This window comes from Pongo abelii, chromosome 2 (genome assembly GCF_028885655.2).
Source record: "Pongo abelii isolate AG06213 chromosome 2, NHGRI_mPonAbe1-v2.0_pri, whole genome shotgun sequence".
In the NCBI taxonomy this organism is placed as follows: Eukaryota; Metazoa; Chordata; class Mammalia; order Primates; family Hominidae; genus Pongo; species Pongo abelii.
The window spans coordinates 200,528,711-200,552,922 of NC_085928.1; the positions used below are offsets into that span (position 1 = coordinate 200,528,711).

At 38.8% G+C, this 24,212-nt stretch overlaps 1 protein-coding gene across 11 annotated transcripts in view; it reads left to right on the plus strand.

Annotated features, from left to right (window-relative positions):
* IL1RAP (interleukin 1 receptor accessory protein) overlaps positions 1 to 24,212 on the plus strand; it is a 145,833-nt gene that overhangs the window by 17,707 nt on the left and 103,914 nt on the right. For 4 of the 11 annotated variants that reach the window (XM_054550253.2, XM_063721552.1, XM_054550259.2 and 1 more), the window contains one exon: positions 16,153 to 16,289. The gene's annotated coding sequence lies outside the window, so the exon portion shown is untranslated. 11 annotated transcript variants of the gene reach the window in all.

Sequence of the window (24,212 nt, forward strand, 5' to 3'; positions counted from 1 at the left end):
GTAAAGAGGAAAGGATTCTTTACAAAAGCATACCTGAGTGGATACCTTAACACCCTCAGGAAATCTACACATCTTTGAATTAGGTCATTCCATAAGTCTTCCCTGTCAGCACTTCCTGGCACGTACTCCTGAATGTTTAAAAACCAACCATATCTCTTGGCTTCCTACTTGTCGAGACACAGCTGAACTTACTCACTTGTCTTGACTTATTTAAAACACACACTTACAGTCAGTGCTGTATCACCTAAGATTTCAACAGCCAGCAGCAAGTGAATTAAGAATCCATAATATATCCTCCATTCAATGCACCCTTGCAGGGTTTTGCCCCCCTAAAGAGATCCCTAGGGCACATGAAATCGGGTGACTACCCCAGCTTCTTGCATGGGGAATCTAGGCTTTTTGAAGTTAATGATATTGAGACACGGACTTAGGGGAACAGAAGGAGGCATATAGAAATCAAGCTTTCGCAGCTGCCATTAAATGGAGTACGTGTAATCGTTCTCAAAGAATACTAGATTGCTGGGGCCAAAGAGGCTAAACCTCCGGCTTTGCAGAAAGGCCTCAGAGGAATATGCTGTGTTTATAAAGTCAGCCAAACCTACCTGTAACTGGCTTTCTAGTTCTGGCATAGTGTACTTTCTGGTATCATGCTGCTTCTCTTGTCTTGGTTCTCACACATGAGTTTTGGCCTAATTGTTCTCTACCAGATATGTGGGTTTTCTGCTTCCTAGTATTTGGTACAGTATGTAGGGAAAGTTTGAGAGAGTCAAAGGCAAGTCTTCTAGTAATGAGGGGAAAAAAGGATAATAGCTAACAAGTTGAAGTGCTTACTGTGTGCCAGGTGCTTTACAAAATTACCTCATATAATCATCTTTTTTTTTTTTTTTTTTTTTTTTTTGAGATGGAGTCTTGCTCTATCACCCAGGCTGGAGTGCAGTGGCACGATCTCGGCTCACTGCAAGCTTCGCCTCCTGGGTTTACGCCATTCTCCTGCCTCAGCCTCCCGAGTAGCTGGGACTACAGGCGCCCGCCACCACGCCCTGCTAATTTTTTGTATTTTTAGTAGAGACGGGGTTTCACCGTGTTTGCCAGGATGTTCTCGATCTCCTGACCTCATGATATGCCCGCCTCGGCCTCCCAAAGTGCTGGGATAATCACCTTATCTAATTCCATGTGAGGTGCTTTACTGACCCTGTCACCAATAAGGAAATTGAGACCCAGTGTGGTTAAGTAGCTTGTACAGCTGTGGAGAAGGACCTGAACCCTTCTCCAGTTTGCTTACACGTACAGCTGAACATCTTATAACAGGTGTTTAGTTAGTACTCTGATGTGTCTGACAATTCCCTAGAAGCTCAGCTTGGACTGAGCCAGCCCATTTGCGTTTCTGGCATCTTGTTGCTTCCTTTTCTCCTTTTTCAATTTCCTTTTTCGGCTCAGGCAGCATGGAAGATGCCTTAATTAATTGATGATAGTTCCTTCTGTTTTAATGACATTCTCATTTCCTCAGTATGTTTTTCTCACTTTGAGGGCTGGAGAGGGGAGTAAGGGAACAAATACTTTTGAAAACCCCTAGTCTCCTAGTTTTGAAAGTAGGTTCCATGAAGTGATGGAAATGCTGCTTTGAGATACTGGAACTGCTGTATTGAATGCCCATAGGTGTCTGTGAAAGAGGGAAGCGTAGGCCCAACATGGCTCGAAAGACTTCATCCAGGATAAGTAGGTTGACATGACAAGGGATTTGGGTCCAGCTCAACATAAAGAGACATTTATTACAATTAGGGCCATATGAAAACCAAATTAGTAATGAGTTCACCATCACTAGAGATATTAAAGAGGGCCTAGACATCTAGTTGGCAAGGATGTCACAGGGAGATTTGAGTGTTGGAAAAAGGAGTTTGAATCAAAATGACATTTAAAGGACTTTCCGGCCTTGAGATTCTGTCTTGAATTCACTTAGAAACTTTATATTGGGAATAAAGGTTTCCCCTTGTTATAATTAACACCAACTAGTGATGTCTCCTCCTCCCTCCCCCCTGTGCTTCCCCTGTCTGAACAACTACTCGATTTAAGAAGGGGACTTAGGATGAGGAAGGATGTGGTTCCTTCCCACTTGGCAGCACTCCGTGTCAGAATGGAAGACTTGTGTCTGGGCCTGGCACGGTTCCGTCAGGCCCTTTTACCAGCCCAGTCGTGTCTGTGACCAGAGCACGTGGGAGGTGCACATCCGTGTAGAAAAACCTCCCACTGGCTGCCAGCTCTGGATTTTTGAAATAATTCCTAATGAATGCAGTCTTGCCCAGGCCAAACCTCTTAGAGGAATGATGACACACCCTGAAACAAGTCCGAGTCAGACCAGACAAGCATCTCCTGAAAAATACTCCCTTTGCAGTTGGCAGCATATGAGAAAGTATCTTTGAGAGCCATTTCTTCTTGCCGTTTCAAAGGAAAGCTGCTTGCAGGCCAGGATGTCAGGAGTGAAAAACTCCTTTTTTTTTTTTCTATTTTTTTCTTTTCTTTTAATTGGCTTACTACTCATCTGAAAGCTCTGCTAGTCAAATATGATAATCCTTTGATTTAATGTCAGGACTGAGACAGTTCTCTGGTTCTTGAAGGAAAGAGTGTTGCAATGCTAGGAAGTCTCCAGCAGCTGATTAACAGCTTTGATTTGAAAGAATAAAAAGAAAGATACAAAAACTGGCAGTGGGTCCTACCGATCAGTGCTGCAACTAAGAATGGACAGTATTTAAATAAGATGATCTTTCCCCTCAGGATTTACAGAGACTTCCATAATCTCCAACCCACTTCATTTTTTTTTTTTAATGTAATGTTACAGCTCAGTATGCTTTGCTCAAATCTATCATGTTTGGATATTTCAAACTAGGAAGTTTCATTCCTTATAGAAAAGCTTCAGAAACTCACCAGATATTTTAAGTCAGGTCAGTCCAGCTGTTCCCAGGAAATAAAGATGTTAAGAACTTCATAGCTGTAGGGAGTCCTTAGAGATCCGATCCAGTGCTACCTATAGGACCTTGGGCCAACATTTCCCATGTACACCATAAATCTTCACAAAGTCATGGGAAAAGAACAGCAACTTCAGCTCCTTTTGCAGCCTGATCATTGCTTCTGGGCCCAAGTAGCTGTCTTCTTTTGATATAGGACCATTGCCTGTTCAGACATGACTCTTTTTCCTGGATACAAATGGTATGTTATTTTTAGGGGGCAGTTATATTTCTTAGTAGTTTTCAGAGTTGGTAGACAGGCCTGAACTGGGAATCAAAAGCCATCTTCTCACATTTCCACTAGTGAGTTATTGACCTCATGAAAGTCACCTCTCCTTCCTGGGCTTCTACTTCCCAAATAGTGTCCCAAATAACATTATTGACTTCTGAGGTCCTTTCTGATTTTCTAGATGTCATCTGAATAAGAAGATAAAGTGTAAGAGAATTAAAAAAAAAAGAAGAAAGAAAAGAAAACCAGCAAAGTGAAGTGTGGGGCTTAGGAAAGTAAGAATCCTCTGTTTAAAGTATGTCTCAGAGAGCCTTTGTAGCAACAAAGGTCCCAAATATAGGAATCTTAGTCTGTACTGTGTATTGCAGGGTATATGGATTTCCTCTATTTGCCTAATTTCTATTTGCTAAGAGCTGACTAGAAACATGAATAGTAGTCCTGAGGAATCTTAAAGATGCTATCACATTCAGTTTACTCATTTTACATATCAACCCTGAGGCCTTTGTTCTGGAGGTACACTGAAACTTGAACTCAAGTCTCCTGCCTGCTTGTGCAATGTGCTTTCAAGTACACTGCCTACTCCGTTTATTTAGCAATGATGAACACTTACAGAAACCATCAAGCTATGTTTTGAAAGTTAGTTGATTCAAAACAATAGAGTTTAGTGGTCAGCCAAACAGAAGCAAGGAGATTTGCTAGTTTTGCATATGTGTGTGACTTAGTTTCCCTATTATCCACGTGTTAAACATAAGTTCTTTGTACAGCTCTATTCCTGGCCAACAATTAATGCTATTTTTTTTCTCTTGGGTTTTAGAAGATCCACCTCCTCCAAACAACAACAACAATTAACTATGACTTATAACTCACTCTCAGCTCCCCACCAGGGCCACGTACATTCACATTTCTGATCACAATATTTCTTAAGGTAAATCTTCAGTTCTCTGAGAATGCTAAACAATGAGTGTCTTCTAGCTCACGTTTCAGTTTGTAATGACCAATTTTGTAATTGTGGAGCAGCCACGAACACGGTGGCATAAGATTCATGTATCCTGACTTAATAGCTCAGATTATTTCCAAAAACCCACTGACGTTGGATCAATCATGCTACCTTTGTGCTTTTGTTTTTCTGTCTATTAAGTGCTGTGTTTGGCCCAAAGTCTTCCTCAGGTCTCCTACGGTCAAGGATCTTGTTTTAACTGTTTTGATAGGTTGTCTTTCTCAGGTGTGTTCCATACTACACTGCTATCATATAGCACATATCCTGAGAAATTATACTTTCATTAACAATTCAGGGCTGTGATTTTGAACATGAATTATTTTTCACTGTGCATAATGATGTTCCCAGAACCTACTGAAATACATAAGACTCTAACATGAAATGGCCCCAGACCCCCATATTACTAGTTTTTGCTTGTTGGGTTTCTTTTCTTGTTAGGTGTTAGTAGCTCAACTTTCGCACCTGCCATCAACATGCCTCCTTATAAAAGCCATTTGTCCTTCATGCAAGTTTATGACTTCTTCTCTGCCTAGGCATAAGGACTCAGATAACCAAGTTGTTGTTATCTGAAGATCTGTACTATAAATAAAGTTGATTCTTTAAAAAAATTTTTTTTTTAAGTTGATGCATCTTAGTTACCGTTTGCAGCTCTGGTTTGTCTAGCTGTTGGCTACTGGTATTTACTTGATAATTGACACTGTCTAGTAATTGAGTTACCAGCTGTTGGGGTATGACTGCATGCCTCTGATTTTGTGGGTCTCACTTTTCTCTTCTTTGGATGTTTTCACTGGCCAATAGACTCATTTTGTATTTTTACTATGATCTTCTGGGTAGATGCTAGGGACCCCAATTATTTTTAAGTAATCCTGAAGAAAATTACCATAAGCCTAAATGTGGTTGAAAATCACAGTTTTTTGCAAATAATCAAAATGCCATCCATAGGGACATGGTTAAATACACTATCATAAGCTAGACAATGTAATCATATTTAGCCATTAAAAATGATGTATAATAGATCATAATGCTACATAAGTGTGAATTAGGGTGACAACTATGGTCGATGCTTTGCCTAATAAGGTATAATTTAAAAAACAAACAAACAAAAAGAAATGTAATTACATAAGCTAATCTGGAAAAAATGTGAAAGACACATTACTAAATAAAATAAGCAACTTTTATATACACATATGATTCAATTTTTGTAAAAAGAAAAACAGTTATATGTGAAAAAATGAAAGAGTCTGCGTCTAGTAGTTATATATGGTTATATTAAGAGAGAGACTGGATGAATGCCAAACGGAGAGGAGAAGGGGCCACAGTGTTTTCACTTCCTACCTAATATAGATTTTTTTAACTTTTAGACATTTACTTATTTAAAAAATTAACTTGGAACCTCTTACTAAGTGAGACTCGTAGCCTATATCAAAGAGTGATAATGTGATATTTAAAGATTTTACTGATTTGGACAGAAACAGAAACAACAAGTGATAGAGAATTTATTAGATGCTTTACTTTAGATACCTTTTCTCTTCTTTTTTTTATTATTAATAATGTTGGCAGGGAGGCAGTGAACTTGCCAGTTAGGGTTTGGCAACCTGCTTGAGTTTCCTAGGCATCCTGTGAGTCCTCTCTGTTTCTTGCCACACAGCATTGACTCAGATCTATTCCTTTACATGCAGGCAGCTGTACGAAAACCTATGCACTCTTATAGCTTGGTTTGGTTTCCTTTTTCAGGATATTACATTATGAAACATTTTGGGAAATTAGCAGCTTTTGACAGTAAATACAAATGATTTGTGATTCCACTAAGCCACTGCTTAATTTTAGGCTGCTGAATGGTGAACACTTTAAGGAGCGTGGGAACAGGCCATATATATTTTTTTTTGATCTTACACAGTCTCATTTGAAGGAAGGTATTCATTTGAAGATGGGCTATAATTTACAGAAAGACAATTATATTGAAGACTAATAATGAGCATTTAGTAATACATGACAAAATGTAGAATATGAATAACTTTAGAATTTCAAGATCTTTTATTCTACATCATTAATTTTTACAGCTGAAGTGTGCCTATCTTTTTGGTGATCAGATACCCCCTGCCCTCCAAAATATAGGGTTAAATCTACATAAGATGTATATAATTTCTCTATGGCATATCATTCTAGGCCTGTTTTCTCACCTGCAGGTTATACTTAGTCTTACTAGATTTCTTGTTTTACTCTAAATATCTCATGTACTTCTCTGTTTTGAGAACTCTACTCAAATTATTTTTGCTTTTTGGAATACCTTCTCTTTTCTTCCCTTCTTTTCTCTTTGCTCCGCACTGTCTCTGTGATTCTTTCTGGTCTCTACCTACCCACACAGAAACACACACCTTTGTTCCTCTTCCTGTTTAGATGCAAGATCTTCCCCATGAACCCTCCCTACCACTATTAGCTAGCAAGAATCACTGCTCACTTAGCATCCACAGCCTTTCATTTACACTTTATGCCTTACACTGTTGCTTCTCAACATATGGTCTGAGGAGCAGCAGCAATAGCAGCCTCTGGGGGTTGACTAGAAATGCAGAATCTTGAGTCTTGTCCTAGACTTATGGAATGTGTGACTCTCCATTTTACCCAGTTTTCCAGATTCTCCTTATGCATGCTACCATTTGAGAAGCACTGTCTTAGAGCAGATATCCAACTTTGCCTTCACTTGGTTGCTTTTGTGTTAGTGGGTCCTGATAGAATCTGTCTTGTGATCACAGACTGTATCTTCAGCATTCATCTGCAAGGCAGGATGGAATGCTTTGCACACAACAGGAGCTCTTAACTGTGTGTTGTTGAATAAAAGCTTGCATTTTCAATGAAGAGGGGCGTTTGAGGGAAAAAACAAATACAGGGTATTTCCATGATTCTTGTCAGCACGATGTCTTTCAGATTGTCTGGTTTCCATCATTGCTGTGGTTGGGTTTTATAGACCCTAGTACAAAGGGACTGATATGGTTTGGCTGTATCCCACCTAAATCTCATCTTGTAGTTCCCATAATCCCCATGTGTCATGGGAGGGACCCAGTGGGAGGTAACTGAATCATGGGGACGGTTACCCCCATGATGCTTTTCTTGTGATAGCAAGTGAGTTCTCACGAGATCTGATGGCTTTATAAGGGGCTTTCCCCTGTTTTGCTCAGTACTTCTTCCTACCACCATGTGAAGAAGGACATGCTTGCTTTCCCTTCCTCCATGATTGTAAGTTTCTTGAAGCCTCCCCAGCCATGCTGATCTGTGAGTCAATTAAACCTCTTTCCTTTAAAAATTACCCAGTTTTGGATATGTCTTTATTAGCAGTGTAAGAATAGACTAATAAAGAGACTTACCACCTTATCAAATCTCTTTCCTCCTCTCACCTCTTTGAGAAAGAGTTACAGTGATGTGGAGGATTAGAGCTTTCAGAAGCTCAGGTGAGTTCATTGTCCAGGGGATTGTATTTAAAGCATAGGGAAATACTTTGTATTAATATTTGGTGAATAGGACTATATCTGTGTATCTGTGACAATTGTATATTTGTTCAAGAATTGGAAGCCTGATCACAAGGTCAGAGTAAGATCCAGAATCAGAATTTAGTGCATCTGAACTTAGGAAAATAACACTGTTTTAGTTTATTATATTTCCTTTTGTAAAATTTGACAAGGAAAAGCTTCATAATTTCAAAAAAGCTTTTCTATCTTGTGGTACAGATTGTAACAGACTTATATTCAGATTTGTTCTCCAAGTATCTCCATCTTCCCCACTTCCCCTGGTATTGCTGTTTTTCTTAGTGTCACTTTTGCCTTCTCCTCTCATCTGTACATATTTCTTTTGCAGTTTTCTTAGTTATTCTACTCGCATTCCAATACTTAAAACACCTGTATCATATAACTCGTGATATTCCTGATCCTTCACAAAATGTTGTGTATAATTAATAAAATTACAATGTGTATAAATACATAAAAATAAAATAAATAAGGATAAATTAAAAATAAAAATCAAATGAAATATATAATTATAAATAAAATAAAATGAAGATAAAATATAAAAAATAACCTAACAGGTGATTTTTTTGACATATATAAGAACAAACCTAGTAGGGACTTGCCATTTTTATTTTTGTTATTAAAGCAGATCTTGAATATGTAATGCCCGTTACATCCATTTCTTTTAGATTATTAAGATTAAGACATTGTTTAAATACTTCTTTCTACTTTTCTTGGCTATTTTTTTAAATATATTTTATGGTTCTGTGCTCTCCCTGTGGCATTTGAACGATACAAAAATGAATTATAGGAACCAAAACATAACGCTACTTGTTTCATCTTAAAACCTTAAGTTGCTTACAATGAAATGAAGGAGGTAAGATGTTCCCACATAACGAGAAAACACTGTCATAGAGTTTTTGTTTAGAGAGATCTAGGACGTCTTGGATATGCAAAAATGACAAGGTTGGTAGAACACTGAGGGACAGATTAGATGAATTCTCATTACTTGTTTTTCCCATTCACATATCTCTCTCTCTCTTCTCTCTTCCGTCCTCTCTGCCTTCTTCCCTCCTTCCCAAGGTGTCTTATTACCTTTCCCTCCCTTTGTCCTTCTGTTTTTGTCTTTGGTGGATGAATGTTTGTATAATGTCCATTCTGAAGCTGAAAGCCTCAAAGGCTCAAAGGCAGATAATTCTCTTTTTGGAAGTCATTTTACAAAATCCTTTTTATGAACCTGTCTATAGGGAAATTTCTTCCTGTCCTGGCTGTGCAATGAACCATTTATTTGTTCTCATGGATACCAATACTTATTCATTATTTTAAACTTTGTATTTTTTTTTCCTCCTAAGAAGTTCATTTTGCTCTTTCTTCTGATTTTCCTACCTGTTTGTAATAACAGGAATTAGTCTTTCCATGTGTCTGTGTTGATTTTTTTAATATTACTTTAGTGAAAATTATAGAGGTTATAGGTTTAGGAGCTGTTGGGGAAATAAAGTTTAAAACAAAAATCTCCCAACTGAGAAATTCTCTCTATAAAAGTAAGAGAGAAAGAAAACAAATTTATTTTTTATTCTTGAACAAGCATTAAATCAGAATGTGATGTACATCACAGGTAATCCACAAAGAGATTGCAAAGACAGAAAGAACTCTCACTTTTATGAAGCCAAACAGCCCATTACATACATGTTTTCAAGATAAACAATAAGTTATCCTCAAGTAAGCTTGACAGCACCATTTGTCACACATAGCTCATCCTAACTTCACCTGGTAATTGAGGTGACCATCCATGTTAGCTGATTGGTTTTGGCCAGAGGAAAAACAAACTTCTCATATCTTTATGACAGGAGGTAGTTTTTTAACTTGGTGCAAGTTGCCTACCAAAGTTAGGGTCCAACTCTCCCACAGAAACTGGGAGATAGGGGTGCTATCTACCAAAGTTAGGGTCCAACTCTCCCACAGAAACTGGGAGATAGGGGTGCTATCTACCAAAGTTAGGGTCCAACTCTCCCATAGAAGCTGGGAGATAGGGGTGCTATCTCCCGTGATGTTCACTTTTCAAAGAGATGGCCTCCAGGTCTTCCTGGTAAAAGGCACTTCTAGGTCACAAAGCTGACAAAAGGCCTTGCTTAGTCTTCAGAAGGTTTGATATACATTTCAAAGAGTACAAAAAGTACTCAATAATTGCAAGTTGGCCAAAGTAAACGCTCTGAGAAAAAGAAAGAAGGTGAAGAATCTTTTCCCTTATTTTCAACAAGAATTATGCTTCTTAGTTTTAATTTGTGCTTATTCTGCCAGAAGATAGGTCCTATTTCATTACGTTTAACTAAGCAGTTCAGAATTAAAGTTTTACTTTTTCTGAGTTTGAGATTCAGTTGAGTTTTGTCTTTGGCCTTGTGGTAACAAATTGTACACCTCCATGTTGGAATCTGATTTGAAAATTCATTAGCATTTCTTTAATCTGTATTTTTATTGTAATAAAATTTACCATTTTAACCATTTTTAAGTCTACTGTTTTGTGGAGTTAAGTACATTTTCATTGCACAACTATTGCCACCGTTCATCCCCAGAATTTTTCACATTTTGTACTGAAACTGTAACCTTTAAACATTAACTTCTGAGTCTGTCCTCCCCTCAGCCCCTGGCAACCACCATCATTATCACTTTAACCAACCTATTCAAAATGCCCATGAAATTTCAATATCCTGTCTCTGGATGAGAAGTGGAGAATTATGTTTGCCCAGGATTTTAAAGATAAAGGTGTTTTCTTGGGAAATTGACTGAGAAAAACAACTTTAAAACCTTGAGTGTGGTGCACCCATTTATACAAGTGATGCCACACTGATTATAAATAACTTAAGTCTGTGTAGTTCCCCAGAAATGTCTCATTTGTGCCACTTCATTACTTTCCAACTGATAATAAAATACCCTCCGAGTGAAAGATTTTTTGCATGTAACTCAGGGATTTTACTAATGTAGATTTGGCATTTTTCACAACCCTTGCTCCAGTGAATTTTTATCTTTCTTAATTGATCTTTTGGACACAGCAAACGAAATATTGAACACTTCATATATTTTGTTTTATAAACTCATGGATATTAAGGAGAATGATGTGAAAGAATCAGGGCAGACAATCTGCTGCAGTCAGAAAACCTTATTTAAAATCAAGTTTTGCTATTTGATTGTCGTGATATCTTGAGTTAGACACTTCACCTTTTTGCACCTAATTTCATCATCTGTAAGACAGGAAAATTATATTCCTTTTTGAGTAAGTTGTGTGAATATGAAGTAAAATAAGACATGAAAAGAAGCACTGTGTATAGTGTCAAAGCATGAATTATCTCAATTGAGTAACGTACTTAACATATGGTAGAAATTTGGAAAATACTTGTTGAGTGAATGAACAGATGTTATTCTCAAGGTTAATTTTTCTAAGGTTCTCTCTTCTACACACATACTCCTGTCTTTGCTTAAAACCTCTGCTCTCTTGGCTTTCCTCTGATTCCTGATTGTTTCCTCTTCTTACCCAAATTATGCTTCCAGTTTAAAAACTCCAGATCTCAGAGTTTGGGTAGTGATTTGAAAGAGGTCAAGGAATTTCTGTTATATTATTTCATAGAAAACTCTTCCTTTCTAAATGGAACTGCTTCCTGAAAGCTTTTGGGGGTTAGAAATGGCAATTAGAGTTATCCACTGTAACATACACAAAGATTAAGGGAATTGGTTTTTTGTTTTTTTTTTTTTTGTTTGTTTGTTTTGGCTAGCATCAACAGGCTCAGGGGAGTTCACCCTAGCCAAAAAAAATGGTGAGCTGCAATAATGTTAAATCAGACATATGAATCCAAATTAAACAGAATTCTTGGTGTAATTCCAGGCTGTTCCCTCGATGGTCATTGGGTGGGGGCTCACTAAGCAACTCTGTTGTTCAGTGTCACCATACACATGGTAAATGCAAATGTGTGTATTATAAAGCAGCATAACCAAGGCTTACACTGACAAAGGCAGATGACAATCCAAAGGTATTCTGTTGAATGCGCCTTGCCTGACATGTTTTAGTGGAAAAATCACCCCCACCCATGATGATCTGAGAAAGAAATGAGTGTTGAGAGACTGAAGGAGCAGAAAACACATAAAGAAATTATAGTATTTTCCTGGATTGAGAAACAGCCTGTAGAATCACTCTGTTTAGAAGAATGTAATCAGTCAATCAATAATCCAGAGCGTTTTCTATATGCCAGGCTTCATGCTAGACCCTGGGAGCCAAAAATGAATCAGAAGTGGACCCTGTCTGCAAAGGTCTTAAGAGAGAAGACATACACACTTAATTAATAGTACAGGATAACAAAGCACATTACTGAGACTATACGGGAAGCATAGCTAATGTTTTAGGAAGGTAGAAATTACATCTGGCAGAGGGAAGCAGGGAGGTTCCATGAAAGAAGTGGTTTCGGAAATATGTCCTGAAGGACAGGTAGTATTTGTACACATGGAGAGGGTGATGAAGGGCATCCCAGGCAGAAGAGATGAGTAAAGGGGAAGGAAGGCATGGGGTGATCTGTAGCAATATCTGTATTTGTACCTGTGGTGGGAGTGCTTGATATGTGAGAAGTAGTGGGACAGCAAAGGGTTGGAAAGAGAGTTTGCTGCCAGATCGTGGGAGGATTCAGAATGTCAGTGAAGGACATCAGAGAAGTAGCACTAGGATATGATGTGTGAGAAAATTGCTTTGGTCTTGGTCATCAGTCAGCCTTTACAGGTGTTCCCATGGCACCCAACCCTTACCTGAGGCTTTTACAGCCTTCTTGTTTGCAGTGTGGTAAATATCTCTTCCTTTGGATTTAGAGAAGGAGATTTCAGGCTGTTTTTTATATATTAGAGGATGGAAAGAATATTTACATGCAAAAACTCTTAGTTTTTAGGTCACCCTAATAAATACATGCATTTTCTTCCCTTTTTCAGAAAGAGCAGAACAATTAAAAATAATAGCACTTTTAATTTTTCTAACATTAAGGTCACACAGGTGAAAGGGTTATTTGCTGGGTCTCATATGTGCTTACTCCTTTTATAATTGGAAAAATAAAGGCTCCCGTCTGTTTTCTGACTTTTTCTGTATGGTGTCTTATGTTCTGATTTGGCAACAGTCTTTAAGAATCCAAAATTCTGGAAGTAGTGAAATTATAATCAACTCCAATTAGCTACACTGGTGGAGCATAGCATTATCATACTTCAATCCACCAGCATGTCTTACATCTCATTTTAGCTAGTCATTATGCCATTGTTCCTCCATCAGTTTGCCACAGAAATGGTTTAGCAAATTAGAAAATTGATTTGAATTTCCTACTTTTTTCCCAATTAAAAATTCATGACCCTTACTCTAAAACTACCTCCAGTAGGAGTAATACACCCAGTGAGAGAATTCATAGGAATTCCTCAAAGCTTGGTCTACTGTTTGGGGTCCTTACACAGTCAAACTCCACCTCCACCCTTTTTTTCTGAAAGAACTTCATTCAGCATTTCCAAACTGTGGCAAGGATCCTGAGGACTGGAGATGTTACTAAACAAGAATTACTAAAGTCAATTAGGTTTGAGAAACACTGTATATTATTACTAAGTAACTTAGTTTCACAACATGCATTAGCATCTTGAAAGGCCCTGAAAGAAGTCCTGTGGAAAAAGATTACTTTTGAACCTCTTTCACCTAATGTTAATAACCTAATGTTTCTCTAAACTGAGGGTGAATTACTAAAACACAGCTTTTCAAAATCATCCAGTAAAAGCCTAAGCTGAACAATGTGGATCAATATGTGGCCTTCAGAGGGTCTAAGATAATTTAAGAATGAAATTCAAAAATATCAGGAGACTCGAATTAAGTAGGTACATTTATCAGGACTATGCATTGTATCCATCCTCTATTTACCTACCAGGATTTACGTGAATATTTTTTCATAGCCTAGAGATCCTTTCCAACCCTGTCTGTGTTAACAGAGCTGCGACATCTGATATTATTTTCCTGAATCTAAAGAAACACCAAAGAGGACTGAAATAATAAGACATTAATTTCAGCCATAGAATGCCGATGTTGCTGACCCTGCAGGGTTATTGCAGAGGGAGAGTAATTATGCAGATCTGCCACCCTAGGCTTTGGAGTTGAAGTACCCTGTTGTAATTCACTGCAGGATCATTCATGTAGCCAGGATATTGATATGATTATTATTCCACCAAGGTTTTTATCTGCCCCTAGACAATTACAGAACCACTTACCAGCATCTCTCATTGACTTCTTATTTAAAATTCCCAGGGCCACAGCAGGCATTCGCGTCCTTTTATTGGAGACAGCTACAGATCAATGACATGAAGCAACATGGGATTTTCTGTGGGACGTGACAAATGCCGAGATTGTTGCTAAGCAGAAGATAGACATTCAGATTCCAGTAGAAAATAGTGTTGCAGTGGCTCTCTAACACAAACTTTTAAGGCAATGACAAGAACATACAATGGAAATATTATGAGATTTGGTGTCAAGGTATTTGAGTTTGAACACTGGCTCCACTATTTAGTATCCATGAAGCTATAGTTCTTCTGTAAAATGGGATTGAAATTAAATGACAAACTCTTGGCAGCTTGAGGATCTGGAGATCTCTTTAGGTTGTGAGATGAAATGTATATATGTGTGAAATTCCTGCTAGGGTATGTATATATGTGTGAATCCCTACGAGGTTGTGAAGTTTTAATGTATAAATGTGTGAAAAAAAAACTTTGTGAATGACAGAGTGTTTTAAAAATATTTTTGTGCTAATGGGAATGGCTTTCATTCCCTGTGTAGTCATAATGGAACATACTTTTCATGGCCCCATTGCTTGGGTGATGACCTATTAATGCCTATAATCACCTAACACAGAATACAGTAACTATGCTTTGGTATGATTAGCAGCTCCATGCAGTGTACATCCTTGAAATGATGCACAGAATAAATTCCTATTTCCTATTGCTGTTCTCAGCCCAGGGTTTTAAGGGACTTTGAACCTGCAAGATAATATTCATCTGATTTGCATTGTTTTCAGTTAAGTTTTCCTTTCTGTTCTATAGATCAGTGGTAAAAATATGGCTTGTTTTGTTTTAATTTTCCCCTCAGAGCCTTTCTCCCTTATGCATGGCTGCATCACAGAATGCTACCTGTCTCAGAGACCAGCTGTAGTGCCAGCTCCAAGGACTCTTTCCACCCTCACTCCTCAGTCTAAACCCCTTTTCTCTCCCCACAACTCCTACTCTCTACCACATTAAAATGCAAGTAATTCCTTCCCCACAGGATGCTGGCAGGTTGCTTGGACTGATTTGTATACTTAATAACAGCATGAGCAAACACAGCTACATAGCTTTGTAGAGTTAAAGAAATAATAAGAGCAAATACACTTTTAGGTATTTTATATACGATAACTCATATAATCCCCTCAGCAATCCTAGGAAGTAGAAATTATTATTCTCCCCATTTTGCAGATGGGAGAAGTAAGTCACAAAGAGATTAAGTAACTGGCCCAATATTTCATAGGTACCATGGGGACAGAGCCAGGGATTGGTAATTAAAATAATAGGCTTTTAAACTATGAGGTTACAATGAGCCACATGCAAATTGGAGATTTCTATAGGTTGTGAGTTCCTGGATGTCTGGGGCAATGAAAATCTGTGTCATCTATTAACATTTAGCATAAGGGCTCCACATAGTAGATGTCCAGTTACATGAAATAGCTTTGCATTGGGAAGATTGCCCCTTGAAAGCTTAGGATGTGGCCACAAAATGCCCCCCTTGTCCTCTGTCAATATTTTTTTAGTATACGTTCTGCATTCCTGCTCAATATGCTTGTCAAAGCATTTTAAAACCTCACATTAAGCACTGCTTGAGCACCTCTCTGTGAGGGAGGCCAGTGTTCTGTTTTTTGTAAGTAGCTGTATGGTAAAGATAAGGCATACTTGTTGAAATTAGGGTTACTTGAGTCTTTAGTGGTTTATGGATCAGTAGATAATAGCACTATAAAATTCCAGCTCATTCTCATTCTGATGAAAGGGGAATTGCATGGTGTTACTTTATTTTCAATAAAATTACCAAATGTCAATGCATATGAAAAGAACTCTGGCCATAGTCCTCCGCCCTTCCCTCCATGCCATGTGATCTGGTGGACTGAGGTCACAGCCCAGACTATGGGACTGGTGGGTGCGCATTGCCATCTGTCGGGATGATCCTGGTGCCCAAAAATTAGTGAAAGAAGCCATAGAATTTTCTCCACAGGGACACAGACTCACACAGACCTCCTCAGTGTTAGTTCATAAGGGGATTTTCTTTAACACTTTAGATACAGAAACATGATATTGCTTTAGAGCTTACTTTTTTGGCTTATATGAGTTCCCAGGAAAACTTGGAATATTATCTTTGTGTTTCAGGGACAAGAGTGGGGATTGGAACAGTGAGGATGCCTAATAGGCTGTTTTCTCCTAAAGACTGAGAATACCTGAAGGTAAAGGCTGCACTGAAACCCCTGTGCTTTCTCCCAGGTGGCGAAGTGTTGGCCTGGTGCACTGTAAGTCTGCTGTGAATGTTCTAATTTAACTCTTGACTTTAGCTCTTCCTAATAAAACTAGTTGTGGAAACTGAGGCATAGGGACAATAAAATACATGGCCAATGTTATAGCACTTGTTAATGCCAGAGTCAGAACTGGGAAAGAGTACTTGTCCTGCCCATTTCTCTGTGTAATGGAGAATAAAGAGCCCCTGGGTGTTGCAGAGTCTGAAGGAGTAAGGGGGGCCTGTCCGAGGTTTCTGGGCACCTGAACAGGAGGGGAACTGAGGCCCTCATCTGCTGGATGCTTTCTATTGAGCCAATCATTTTTCTGAAAGAATTGGGGGAATGATACTAGGAAGTGCTCTGTGAAGAGACAACTGACTGTATTGTGAGGCCAAGGATGGCTTGGATCCATTCAAGTCTAATTTCTGAAGATACGTTCATTTCATAGGCAGTGGATCTTGGTGGCTGTCACAGAACTTACAGTGACATCTGTTTGAACCAACCTTTTGAGAATATTCCACCCTTAGGATGACCTGTGGCCTGACGAGAGAATGCAGTGTGCCTGTGAATCCATATGTAAAATAAAAGTATCAACATCTCATATTTGTATCATATTTCACCATTTATTAAACTTTATCATAAACATGATCTATTGTGATCCTTATATCATCCTATGAGGTAATCCTTATTTTATTGATAAGGATTCCAGGGTTCAGAGGGGTTAAGTACATTATCCAAGGCCACACAGTTAAAAAGTAATCAACAGCAAACTAGAACAGAGGTTGACTGTGTCCTAGAGAAATGTTCTTCCTACTACCCAGAAGTTGCCTTGTATTTATATGTGTTTATTGCATAACAAAATTGGACTATACACTGTGGACACAAACTTAGATTCCCAGTCAAAAAAGGAGAGTGGTAAGAAAAAATCTAAATAAAACAGATCAGGGCAGAAGTTTCTCAGGCCTCTAAGACAGGTGTAGGTATCTACCCAGAGTTTTTAGAAAAGGAATAGTTTATTTTTAGGCAAAGGCAAGGTAAGAGAAACTCTGGAGAAGCTGCAGAAGGGACCTGAGTCTTGAATTAGGCTGTGGATAAGTTAAGACCTATTTCCTTTCAGTGATAGACAATTTGGTCTCAAGTGGAGTTTTAAAAAACATCTATATCTTGTGGATTGAGGATTGATTTGGGAATTATGGCTTGGGCTCCCTCTTCTGCAATGAGAGTTTTCACTATGGCAGTATTTTCCATGAGACTTTAATATGTATATTGCATAAAAAGAGGTTCATGGTCAAATTGTTGTGGGACATTCTCCTTAGGGTTCTTGTCACATGACCAGGAAAGATTAGGCTCACAGACACGTAGAAGGGTGAGAAAAATGGGATTTATTTGGCAAAAAGGAAAAAAAGGGAAACAGGGACTCTCAACAAAGCAAGAGTCCTGTTAGGAGGCTTCCCGCCTCACAGATTGAATCCCTGGTTACCACCCAGGAACAAGAGGAACCAGGCTCCTCCCCCTTGCAAACGGTATGAACCTCTGTAGCTCTACCCCATTCTCCCAGTGCACAGGCTGGTCAGAGGTTCTCCAGGGACCCCTTTATACTTGACTGTCTCATTCCCCCTGAAAGAAGTACATCTAGCTGCCATTAGAATAAGGATAAGAATAAAGATGAAGACCAATCTTAACTGCTTCCTGCTGACAGGGGGTGCTGTTTTGGGAAAATGACAGCCAGAGCTCCCTCAGAGGCCTATGTAAGGGTCCCCAGCAGAAGGGGCCATCATCCAAAGCTCTGGTTGCAAGACCGTTTGGAGTTTGATGGCCTGAATGTGAGAAAAGACAGACTGGGTTATTAGAAAACATGTATTTAAATGAAACAAGTCAGGGGTGAGGATAGCTCAAAAATCCTGAGGCCTTTTACCAGTTTGCACAGTCAGAGAGAGGCCAAAAGCCTGATTGGTAAAACAACTTTTACCCTTTTACCGGCATGTCAGGCTTCTGGGTTGCCTTCTCCCGAGCCCAATACTAAGCCAACTGGTTTAAGGTTTGGGAAATTAACTTCTCCCAGTTTGGAGGCTGCGTCCAAGGGGAGTGTTCTGTAGTATGGAGACACAATTACCTATCAGTGAAGAAAGGGCAGAGGAAGAGAAAGGAAAAAATAAGATGTTTTTTTCAAAGGAGTTCCAGGGGTTCAGGATGCATTTAAAGGGGTACAGAGTGAAGACGGATGGCTACTCATCTATAAAGAGGGGAGCAGGCATCCCTGGTTCCCTTCTCTTCCTAGCAAATACCTGGGGTGCGTGAGGGAGAGAAGGAAGAGTGTCCTCTTTCCGTCTTCCATCCTTGCATCTCTGAGTCCTGGCAGCCTTGGCACATGCCACCCATGGTTGCCAAAGCAGGCACCCACGAAACAGGGAGGGCTTAGAGAATAGGAAGTATCTTCTCTCACCTATGCCTCTATTCCCCCTACTATCAGTAGCCTTGGAGTTCCCTAGACCTCATTTGTGCCATGGATACTAGCATGACCTTTATCCATGAAATCGGAGGCTTGGCTTAATTGGCAGGAGTTAGCCATTCTCACCTCAACTGTGCCTTTTAACCTCTGTTATCATGGGCCTCTGGATCCCTTAGATCCAATTTTCTTTCCTAGGGCTTTGACCCGAAGCTTGAAATTGAGTTTGGGACAATAATGTGTCTCATGGGGAATTGCATGGACTCCTTATCATAAGCCAAATGCTGAGGTAAAGCTGTGGAATTGAGTCCTCCTCCAAGAAGGGAGAGAAAATGATGTCTTGTGACATTTCCAGATAACTGGTGGTTATAGTTATGCTTGCTAAGATTTGGGTGCATGGTGCTTGGCTTTGGTTAGCCCCCTTGGTCTTACTTTCCCAAAAAGGAAACCTCCGGGTGATGGATATACTATTTATTCCCATCACCTGTCAGGATTTGCAGGATAATTGCTCAGAACTAGAATACTGATCCAGATTTCTACATTACCCATCCCGTTTGTTCTTTCTGAGCTGCAGCCGGAGATTGCTGGTTGGTTCACAGGAACAAGCAGGATTAGTCTAATATGTAGGCAAAAACTTAAAAACAACTAATGAGTTTAGAATTTGATGACAAAGGTATGATAAGTTTTGAAACATAGTTTCTCTTCAGTCCTTATTTTTGTCAAAAAGAAAAATCGTTGTAGGACTGACTTGTTTGCAAAATAGACTTTAGTCTTATACTTGGCCTGATTATTTGCATAAAGTACAGCAAGAATAACTGTTTCTACATACACCTGTTAGACTGGCTTTGGTGGAATCTCAGATAAGACCTTTTAAAGCTGAGCCTAGCCATGGGTTTGTATCTTCAAATACCTATGAGTTGGGTGATCCTCTCCTCTTAAGGTCCCAAGATAAATTTGGAGCTCTTGGGCCTGTTAGAAAGTGACATTCTCTACTGACCACAGGTCAGGAACCCTGTACAAGGACTGTGTAGACAAGAGTGTGAAGCCAGTTTTTTTCCCCAGGAGCTTTCATTGGCTCTGCAAGTTGAGCTTGACTCCTTAAAGGGGAGCATAATCTTCAGTCAAACCCTTGGTAAAACAAACAGTTTCTGCAATTGTGTCCTGTTGCAAAAGAAAAATAGATGCTTATTGTACTGATGCAAACAGCTATATTGCCATAAGTTAAAAATACTCACAGATAGCTTCCAAATTCTAGAGGAACCAGGCAGAGAGAAACAAACATGCTCCAAATTTTCTTCACAGGAGGATACTTACTCAATTATTAAAGGCTGTAAATAGTTCAAAATAAGTTTCTTTGACTCTGAAAAACAAAACAAGGATCAGCAATATTCCAAGTGAAAGTTTGAAAGATTGTTTCAGTTTTCTCAGTTCAGTCTGTTTAGTTCTTGTTTTGCTTGATATTTGTGAACACTTCAGCTCTTTATGAGTCCTGTACATTTTTCTTTTATTCCACTGTTACAATCTCCAAAGTTATCATAAACCTGTATTTAAGAGCCCCTGTCAAAGTTCTATAGCTCATTATAAACAATATTTTGAAAAGGATTAAAACAAGTCAACAATTGTCTGTGAATAACAAAATGTCCGGGGTAGTTACAGTTAGAAACACAATTGACCAAATTTGGTTATCTCTGTGGTTTACAATAACTTAACATAACAAGCTTGTTATGATTGATAGCATATACTCAGATATTAGAATTTTAGAAATTCCATACAATTTTGGAACATATATTAGCATTATTCACCAAAATATTTCCTAAAGAAGATTGAACATCATTTTGGCAATCCAATGTACCTAAACATGTTAAATAATCCTGTTTACCTCTCTTTTCTGGACACTCCAGTGGCCCTTTGAAGTATCCAAAAAGCCAGGTGTCAGGAAAGACAATTTTGTAACTAAAGTTTGATTTTGGGAAGCCTGATAAATATGTTAGTGGTTTAAAACATTTGATGTTCAGAAATAGAATTCCAGATTATGATAAATTATTTTACAAAAATGATGACTCAGGAACTTAAGCAAAAAACCTTTTATAGCCCTTTACAAATTCTGCTAAAGAATAAATTAGTGCCTTAACAGTCCCTTGTTGTGCTTTTTTTCAGTCCTCAATTTACAGAAAAACCATATAATACCTTTTTGAATTTAGTCAATATGTTCACACAGGGAATTTTTGCAAGATTAATTTTTACACTCCTTCTACTGCTTGTTTGAACTTTTAGCTTTCTTATTTAATTTAAAATAATTCTTTAATCCTGGGCAAGAATTTACATTTTTTTCCAAAGATTAAAGTCACGTGAACTGAAAGGTACCACAGCTTTTGTCTTCCCTTTTAAAAACATTTGATCCAAGTGCTTATCTTCCTTTAGGACAATTAATTAGAGCTCTTTTTATAGACATCACACACAAAACACATATACAACTACACCCAGTCCCCACAAGATCCTTCATTTGGCAATCTCACATTTGGATTATTAGCCTCTGAATGCTTTAATTTTGGGGGTTCCATGAGAAAAACAGAGGTCTCTCCCCTTTCATGCATGCATTAAAAGTGATGAGGCAAAATGGAGAAAAATAATTTGTTTGACTGAAAAAAAAAAAAAAAAAGCACTTTTTCCAGAAAAACAAGCTCCAAGAAAAGGAAAACATAAAGGCCATTTAAATATAACTTTAACTTGGATATCCACTTTTAATTAAGCTGAGCGCTCCTTAAGAAAATCCTTTTAACTCCCTTAATACTCGACAAGTGGCCAATATTTCTGGCTTTCAGATTTTACTAAAGGCTCAGAGCAGGGAAAATCCAATGCAGTTTGTGGAGGGGAAGGGAATCAACAAATAGCAAAAGGTCATACAGATATCAAACCCTGAAGAGCTCATTTCCTAAGCCAGGATTGAATCCAGGCCATAGGTAAGCTAAACAAAGCCTTGCCATGTGGTTACATGCCACGCCCCCAAGGACGTACAACAAGATGGAGGCCTGCAAGGAAGTACTTTACAGACCATACAGAAAGACTGCAAAGCACACCAGACTGGCTACAACTTAAGACCAGCCTCACAAATCCTTTTTCATAATTAAAACTTTACAGAGAATATAAACATTGATCCTTATCATTCCTAGCCTAGTAAAATGTCTTCGAAAAGGAAAACACAAACAAAAATAAATAAATAAACAACAACCACGCTTAAAAGTCAATTCCTGACCTGATGGAGAAAAGGAAAGAAAAAAAAAATTTTAAATGCTTGGGGAAGAACCTCTTATTCTTATGCAAATACGTTCCTCCACTGGGGAGAGAAACTTAATTGCTGTCCAATGGGATTGAACCCCTTGGCTATGGAGGGGAAGACGCCATGGATGCATGGCGTTCCCCAGCCCCAGCCGGGATGGGAGGGGGAACGGGGAGCTGCCGTTTGCCCGTCCATCCGGAAAAAAGAAGGAAAAGGCCATGGAAAGGCTGGGTTGGACTGAGGCCGTCTTTTCTGACCCCTGAACGTGACAGTGGTGGGGGCACAGTTTCCTCTACCCTCAGAAGTCTGAGGATGAAAAGGTTTAGAAATGAGAAGGAAAGAGATTTCTTGTTTTGCATCTCACTCACCCTTTCTCAAACCCCATGTTCTTGGCACCAAAGATGTCGTAGGACTTTCTCCTTAGGATTCTTGTTACACAACCAGGAAAGATTAGGCTCGCAGACACACAGAAGGGTGAGAAAAATGGAATTTATTGGGCAAAAAGGAAAAAAAAGGAAACGGGCTCTCAGCAAAGTGAGAGAGTCCTGCTAGCCGGCTTCCCGTCTCATAGATTGAATCCCTGGTTACTACCCAGGAACAGGAGAGGCCAGGCTCCTCCCCGCTGCAAATGGTGCCAACTTTCATGGCTCCACCCCGTTCAACCAGTGTGCAGACCAGTCGGAGGTTCTCCTGGGGACCCTTTATATTTGGCTGTCTCAAAATAACTTTGGTTAGTGTTGTGTTAAGCCAAGCGGACCACAGTATTCACTTGGCAGATTACTCCAAACCTTTAAAATGCCAGTGTGTATTGTGAATCTCCAAGAGATACGAGATATGTTACTTTTCAAACTTATTTTTTGGCCATACAGTCCTTTTGCAGATTTCTCAGCACAGGACATGATAATTTTCATCTCGGATTTTGGAGGAATTGTATCCTACTTGGCCATTTGCTTTCTTGTTGTTTAGTGTGTGTGTGTGTGTGTGTGTGTGTGTGTGTGTGTGTCTAACTTTGCTCTCTACCTGTGAGATCCCTGATTAAATAAATGAACAGTGTGTTTATTTCTATATATTGCACAACTTCTATTAAAGTGTATAAAATAGGGGCTTAATAAATACATTGATTTGAATGAAATTTGATGCTATAGATTCAGAAGCTAGGGAATTACAGGTTTTATAGAGAAATCTATGAAAATTCAGCCACAATTTTGTTACTTCTGGCCTTTCTAACAGCTTGTAGAAAATGCCTTTCTCTCGAGAGTCTCACAGACAGGATCGTGATCTTCAGACCATCCTTTTGAATTAGAGAGGTTATTAGTGGCAGTGTCGTTAAGTGAAATTTAAGGGGAGAAAACCTCAGATGGCTAAGAAACTTTTCTATGCTGGGAAAAGTAATTAATTTCCTAACCCGGAGGTGACTGGATCTTAGTCCACAGGTGTTATGTCTGTTTTGTGCCTGTGGTGGTGATAATTTCACCTAATTCCCTGCTTGAACTTCAAATGGCATCACATTGCCCAAGTGATGTGCTCCTTCCTCCCTCCTCTCTACTCCGCTTCCTTCTCTACTCCCTACTCTCACGTGTTTTGAAATGCCTCTGCTGCAGCACTCTTCTCTATGCTGTGTCGGGGGAGGGTTGGATGAGAAGAGAAACATACAATGTCAAACGTACAGAAAAAGTTACAGTACAGCAGAAAGAGCATTTTTTTCCTGATCCATAATCCCAAACATGTTTTTATAGCCAAAAGATTCATTTCACGATCAGGCATTGCGTTTAGTTCTCTTGCCTTGCTTCCTTCAGCCTGGAACAGCCTTTCCATTTTGCATTAACTTCCTACCTTGATACTTTTGAAATTTACACACCAGTTGTTTTGTAGAATGTTCCTCTTTGGGTTTGTCTAATGTTTTTTCATTGTTATAATTCAAAGTATGTGGTTTGAATACCTCCAAAAATTGCAAGCTTCATGAGGAAGGGGATAGTTTCTCTCCCTCTTCCTCCAGACTGTCCAGAGCTTAATACATATTTACTGAGTGAATTAAAAGTTGTGTTTGACCATCTCATCATAAATTACTCCTCCTTCCAGCCTTGAAGTTCCCTGTCACATTCTGTGTTGGATTTAATTTGCTTCCTTGGTTTAAAATTATATAGATAGATAGATAGAGGTCTATCTATCTATCTATCTATCTATCTATCTATCTATCTTCTATTGTTAGTTCTGT